Source organism: Saccostrea cucullata, unplaced genomic scaffold (assembly GCF_032062105.1).
Source record: "Saccostrea cucullata isolate Sc308-1 unplaced genomic scaffold, CSIRO_AGI_Scuc_v1 ctg6275, whole genome shotgun sequence".
Lineage (NCBI taxonomy): Eukaryota > Metazoa > Mollusca > Bivalvia > Ostreida > Ostreidae > Saccostrea > Saccostrea cuccullata.
The window spans coordinates 19,181-26,621 of NW_026928276.1; the positions used below are offsets into that span (position 1 = coordinate 19,181).

The window sequence follows — 7,441 nt, forward strand, 5'->3', positions numbered from 1 at the left end:
TTTTAAAATAGTTTCTTGCAATCCCTCCCCCCCTACAGTCAAATACTATTCTCTAAAACTATCTGTGCATTATACCTAAAGCATGGAAAGTTCAAAATTAAAGAAAAAGATTATGACGCACGTTGCACGAGGTGACATATTATAATAGGGATGCATAATAATAACATTAGTGTAGTATTTTGCATGTACTATATGCCTACATGTATTATAGTAGTCAGGGTTTGACACATAGTGCATTCGCACCATATGTGTCAAACCCTGACTACATTTTTCTTTTTAATGAAATATAGTTAATTAACAAGGCTTTCTTTTCATTCAATTCATGGAATCTGGGGGAGAATGAAACATTAAGTCTTATTTGGTCATTAGACTTGTTACTGGAGTATCTATTTTTTTATTATTAACACATACTTTAACATCTAACTTTGTTGTAATATTTGAGTTTATAGTATGATATCATCATAATTGTTTTAAATGGGTAGGGGTGTTTTCAAACATTCATAAATAAATCAATATAGATTACAGAGAAAGTTTGTATTACTTCTATTAATTCAAAATTTTCTCAAAACCCCAACACAGGTAAAGTTTGACATCTGGGTATTTCACTGTGTATTAAACCACTTCCTGTGTATAGGAATTAGGAGACAGATGGCCACAGGTAGACTGGTAGCTCCCAAGGCATTCACACCTGTACAAAATAAGCCCCTCCCTCACCTGGAATTTACCACCCGGTAAAAATCCTCTGCCTTTAGGCATAGTGCATGCAAAATAAAACACTTTTAAATAAATATGCACACTTCATGAATTCCCTAGTTCATTTAATAAAGGTACACATCCCTTAATTTTACATTTAAGGAAATATGCAAGGTATCTTACCTACTGATAATTTTTCAAGAAATTCTATATTTAAACTTATAATACATGTACCATATTACATATTTTTAGACAAAAAATCAGTATGCATTTCCAGGGATTTTGAAAAGATATTAAAGTTTGAAAATTTTTGCATTATTCAAAGACAAAATGTACAAAAATTACAAAACATAAATTCCAGATTTTTTTTTTCATCAAAACTGTTTTAGAGGAGATTTACAAATCCATATATAGACAATAAAAATATTGCACACAGGTCCTTCCTTTAGTGGAACTATTGAACTCCAGGGAAGAACCCAATAAAGTGCAAACTACATTGCGCATGACCTTAAATGCCTGTTTATCAATTATGTAAAAGAAGAATCAATTAAAGAACTTGTTCTAATTAAAATAATGAAAAAAATCCTTATTTAAGCCTTTAAGTTTAATTTTTAATTAAGAAATTTGACAGATGAATAAAAAGAGTATTCAGTAATATACAATATAATACTTATTAAATTAATTCTCTAATTTAGTTCCATTTAGATATTCAATATTCAGGTCAACACTCTTTACATGAATGAATTATCAACAGTTTTGTCCTTAAAGTTTTCAATGGATCCACAGATCATGAGATGATGTCTCCTTTTATGTGTATGTATATATCTGTGTATACTGAAAAAAAGAAAGTTGCTGTGTGATGAAAAGGATAATAAAGAAGTCTCTGATGAGACTGTAGCTCTACTGGTCTGTATGCATAACAAAGAAAAAGAAGCACTTGGATTTGAAATTTTGCGACAGCATTAAACAGAATTATGTATCTAAGTGTAGTCTACTTGGTGCCACATTACATTGAAATCATACCAAAATTGTAGGTGGAGTAGCGTTTTAAAGGAATTTTTATACAGAAATTTCTATTTTTAGTAACCATGGCAGCACTGTTCATTGAAATTTAAAAAAAAAAACAATGCACTATGTACCTTAGTGCAGTCTACTTGTGTGCCAAGTTATATTGAAATCAGAATAAAACAGAGGAGTAGTGTTTTGAAAAATTACAGACAGCTAGACAACAGACAGACAACGGATGGACAGCTAGACAGACGGACAAAGGGACACCTTCCTATCGCATAAGCTCTTCTGGTCTCTGACCAGTAGAGCTAAAACAAGAGGCCCATGGGCCACATCGCTCACCTGAGAAGCTTTGACTGGGTCATGCAATTCTTAACCATGGATCTTAATTTGGACAATTTAAATTCCCTATTGTAGCCCCGCCCAACTCCCAGGGGTCATGATTTTGAATAATTTAGAATCTACACTACCCCAGGATGCTTCCACATAAGTTTCAGCTCTTCTGGCCCAGTGGTTCTCTTGAAGAAGATTTTTCCTATATATTTCTATGTAAAACTTTGATTCCCTATTGTGGCCCCGCCCTTGCCCCGGGGGTCATAATTTGAACAATTTAGAATCTACACTACCCCAGGATGCTTCCACATATGTGTCAGGTTTTCTGGCCCAGTGGTTCTTGAGAAGATTTTTTAATGACCCCACCCTATTTTTGTCTTTCTTTAATAATTATCTCCCCTTGTGAGAGGACCTTGCCCTTCATTTTAACAATTTAAATTCCCCTTCACCCAAGGATGCTTTGTACCAAGTTTGCTTAAAATTGGCCCATTGGTTCTTAAGAAGAAGTCAAAAATGTGAAAAGTTGACAGACGGACAAAATGTGATCAGAAAAGCTCACTTGATCCTTCCGCTCAGGTGAGCTAAAAATTATCAAATTTGTTTTTTTTCAATATTAAATAAAACTGCAGAATTCAATTGTAAATGGTTGGTTGCGTATTACCGTAATTATTCAAAGTAGTTTTTGTTGTATGGTTTGAAAAATTTTATTACATTGTATTCCTTAATTCTTTCTATTCTCACAAAGAATTACCTTTGCATTTCTTGTATTTACAAGGGGGACAAATCTTCAAGGTACATGTACACTATATTTCAGTATATATATCTTCATTTTCTGTTAAAGGAAAAAATAGAATAAATCATACAATATCAATTACATGTATAATAACAAAGCATGGATTAAATTTTCACCAAATTTAGAAAATGAATTGATCATGTTGGAGTATCAAACTATCAATCACTCAAATTTCTCAATCCAGCCAAAATGACTGACACTAAAATTCACCCTAAGAGGACGAAGTACAAAATATTAATTATTTTCATCTCTAAATATACCATAAATGAAACTTTGTGCATGTTCTGCATACAGTTACCAGTATCTGTACTATAGTAGTTTTATGCCCTTGAGAATTTTTCATGATGTCAGATGATGCCATATTTCCATGTCTGTTTTTATACGCCTGTCTTAAGACGGGACGTATTATGTTATGCATGTATTATAGGCTTCATGTTCGTCCGTCCATCTGTCCATTCGTGTCCGGCTCATAAATTGAATGGTCCCCCCGGTACTATTAGGCCTAGGATTGTCAACTAATACTTCTTGGGTAGACGGTGTGACACACACAAAAAGTAGGTTGCTCTGATCTTCAATAAAAATGCTATGGCCAAATATGAAAAATCCTGTCTAGCCTATTTCAAGGTCACTGTGACCTCATAGTTGCTTGTGTTAATTAAGAGTTCTTGATGGCTATATTCCAGATAAAGATCTTTCAATTGATTTAATGTAATTAAAAGAAATTAATGTTTTAGTGTATGATTAAAACTAAATTAGTATTGTATAATATAATTAAAGCTAATTATACATGTGTTCATTGAAAAAAAAATTTACATTTCAATTTTTATATATTTGCAACAAATTGCAGTCATGTCTCACTTAGAATTTTATAGTCTAAAGAATGATTTATTTTTTATTTTTTTATTAGACTGTAGCATTTCCATTATTTCACAAAATATTCAATAAACAATTTAAAGCTGCAGACAGATATTTGTTAAGCTCTAACACAGCCAGTTTAGAATTATATGATGTATTATTTAGTTATAATTAATCCCTACACTGTAAGTCTCTTAGAGATGTATACATGTACAATATTTTCAACATGATAAGAAATGGAAATTAGATCATTGAAATCTGTGTCAATCTGTTAATCAAGGTTACCTGATTTTCTTTCACTCTAACCAATTTATGATTATTGAACAATATTTGACGGACATATCATGCTGTGGCGGGGCATTTTATTTTTCTCTGTGGTAACTCTTTGAAAGTTAAGAGAGTTGATTTCTTAATAATTCTATGGGAATGTAAATTAGGCAGGTCGATAGGTTAGGAGCTAAGAAGGCCTAATATTCATGAAAATCTCATGTGCACCCATCTCTGTGTCTGACGCTTAGGAGGCCAAATATAATGTAATTCTTGTGCGGCTACCTTTGTGTTTGAAGTCAGTGGGCGATGACTATTGAAATTGGGAGTCCTTGTGTAATTTAAATCTATGCTACATTAACAATGCAGGTTATACTGCAACATTCATGAAAAAGTGAACTTTATTTCTTAAATATCCAATTCCCTATCAATTCTAATAAAAAATCATATTATTAGTAATAAAGCTAGAATGTTTTTTATTTCATTTCAAAGTAATAAAAAATATTTTTACAAATAAATATGTAAAATAAAAAAGTCTTAGCATTTGTGTCTTTTATTATTTACTTACACATAAGGATCAACATGCACACAGATGTATAATTTTCCCCTCAAAAGTACATGAAGATAACTTAATAATGATATTCCTAAGTATGTATTCATGGTATAAAAATGAGTTTAGCAGTTTAAAGATTGATTTTCACTCAAAGTTTTAAAACTGTTTTTCAGAGATTTAAAAAAAAAACATTTTAATAATTGATTATATCAATAATCATGTGGGTACATGTTTTATGTAAACTTCAGAGGATCAACAAATTTTCTAACAGAGATTAAGTAATTTGATATTTGGATACTTCCAAACAATATAAGTAGGAGTTTTTGGGGTGACTAGTTATGTCCATCATGACATGTAATATATTAATCATTAAACACTGATCCCCATATTATATCTCAAAAATTATCTTGACAGCAAAAAAAGAAGAAGAAGAAGAAAGAAAAAGAAATAAAACTTGCAACACACACAATGTTTGTTAATCCCTATAGTACACTACAGTAGTGGGATACTTTAAACCATGTCTGAGAGAAGATAAGAATTAATTTTCTAATCAGTAATGCTGATGACTGTAATCAACAATGATCAAGATACTTATAAACTGTAACTTGCAAATTACAGACAAAGTTAGACATGACAATATATTTCTAAGTACAATCATCAGCTTGTGTACACATTCAAGTCATTGAGAATATTCGAACGAACGAGTACTACAACGTTAATTGTCATTGAGGAAATTCGAACGAAAGAATAATATTCGGATGTGTATAATTTTCTGACGATTATTTACTTTGTTAACTTGTATAATGTACTACTGAAGATCCCCATCGACTAAACTGCTAGGTTTGCAAACACTTTACAGTGACAGAAATTCATAACATCTGAAGACACTGTAAGTCTGTTTATAAAATCAGAGGAAACGGGATGATCTTATACTAGATCTTTAGACTAAAAAAAAATCTATGATCCATGCAGTAACATGTGAAATAAATAACAAATTCAATAATTCTAAATCTACTTACAAAAATAGAGCAGGTCTTTGTCAACATCATGTGGAAATTTCCTCATAATCTCTTGTCGCCGTTTTTTATTTTCCTTGGTTGGCATTGGGTAATTCTAGGGATTTAATTAAAATGCATCCTTCTGCACAGAATTTTTAAGTAGTGAATTCATTGATTGAATATTGCTGCTTTTTTTATTTATTGGTTTATCTTTTTTTAATTTAAACAATGCACAGTTCACGAGCAAAAAAAAAAAAAAAAAAAGAAATGAAATAAATTATCAGGCCTATTTTTTCCCCAGATTTTTGTTGTTGTAAATACTACCATGGGTAATACCCATGGTAGTATTTACAACAACAAAAATTTAAATAATGGTAATTAAAATGTCCAATACCAAAAATATTAACATTTTAATATAAATGGGACATCGATCATGATCATTGAGAACATGATAAGAAGGAGGAGGGTAGTGGGGGGGGGGTAGTCTCTGTGTATCTCTAAAATAAAATGTTTCCCTTGAAACGTCAAGAAAACTTTATTCATTTGCATGGTTAGCGTTTGAAAGTCCAGTCAGCAGTACACAGCCTCAATAAAGCCCCGTCTTCTTTTTCTTCACGGCATTTTGATATATTGTTAACCTTCTACATGTATGATGTTCAAAATTGTACGTATCATTCACCAAATATCCTTCATGTGATAATCAATAGCTAGTAACCTATAAAATTTTGTCTCTTCAAATCCCATTTTTGTGAAACGTAGAATGAAAAATTAAAAGCTATTATACGAGTATTCATTTTACTTTCATAAACATGATTCAAGTTTATATTTTTAAGGGGGAAAATATATACAATTTTATATTTATTGTTTGCTATCAATTATGAATGGTGTAAAAATGTTGGATTTAATTTTTAAATTGAAAATGAAAAAAAAAGTTATGACTTAATCAATCCGGAGGTTTAGTAAAGCATGGAGTTTGTTTTTCATGAGATTCAGTTGTTAATTCGACTCTCTGAGTGTTAATATCCCCTGTGTATGTTTTGTTAGTTCCAAGCAAATTGTGACAGTTTTGCTACCTGTGGAAAACAAAAGACTCTTAATTGCCTCTAGGTATATACATACATGTATCATACCCTATCGAGATCTGGGGTGAAGATATTGGATTCTTGGAAGTTAGCAAGGGGGGGGGGGTAGGTTTAACAGCAGACTTAAGTTGCTTTATTAGTATTCAAACATTTACCACGTTTACTGCAAATTTAAGAAAAACAGGTTATACTACAGAAGTTGATAATTTTTCTGTGAAATCAAACTCAGATGACAAATATAAAAAAAAGTCACATTGAGCTTAACTTAGGATCGACACCTTCGTCCTAAAATATAGTCCCGTCCAAATCTGAAGCGTTTAGAAGTCAACAGAGTCAATATCTCGAAGTGGGGTCTTGTGACGCGTTTATGAATATGTCCTATTTTTGTTTTATCGATAATATAAAAATGTATCATTTATAAAATTTTATAGCTTGAACTTTAGTTAAAAGAATATATATGTCCGATCTGGGACACTAATCATAATCACTCTCTACAGAGTTATGTCCCTTTCTAGTACGTAAGTTATAGATTTAAAATACTTATGGTCTTTATGTTTACCTGATTTATTTTTTCATTTAAACAATAATAGCCAATGTAACTTTTAATTTAAGAAACTTTGGACGAAAAAGAATTTTTTTGAAAGTTTTATAGAGAAAAATGACAATTTATAGATCATTGATTTAAATTATAGTAAATACTCAAAGAGGTCTCCTTAGAACTGTTGGTATATAAAGAAAATAATGTGTAAGTTATGATATATATCATCAATGAACATGTTTTAATGTTATCCTAGAAATCACAATTTCACACATAAATCGTTCAAATTGAAGGAATAAATGGAATCAAAACAAAAATAAG

General features: G+C 31.0%; 1 long non-coding RNA gene across 1 annotated transcript; it reads right to left on the reverse strand.

The window, feature by feature from the left end:
- Nucleotides 1-436: 436 nt before the first annotated feature.
- Nucleotides 437-5,607, reverse strand: LOC134277019 (uncharacterized). The gene is made up of 3 exons (XR_009994170.1): nucleotides 5,522-5,607; nucleotides 2,786-2,866; nucleotides 437-1,527 (listed from the first exon to the last, which is right to left on the reverse strand). It is a non-coding gene; the product is annotated as an uncharacterized LOC134277019 (long non-coding RNA).
- Between the last annotated feature and the right edge of the window lie 1,834 nt (nucleotides 5,608-7,441).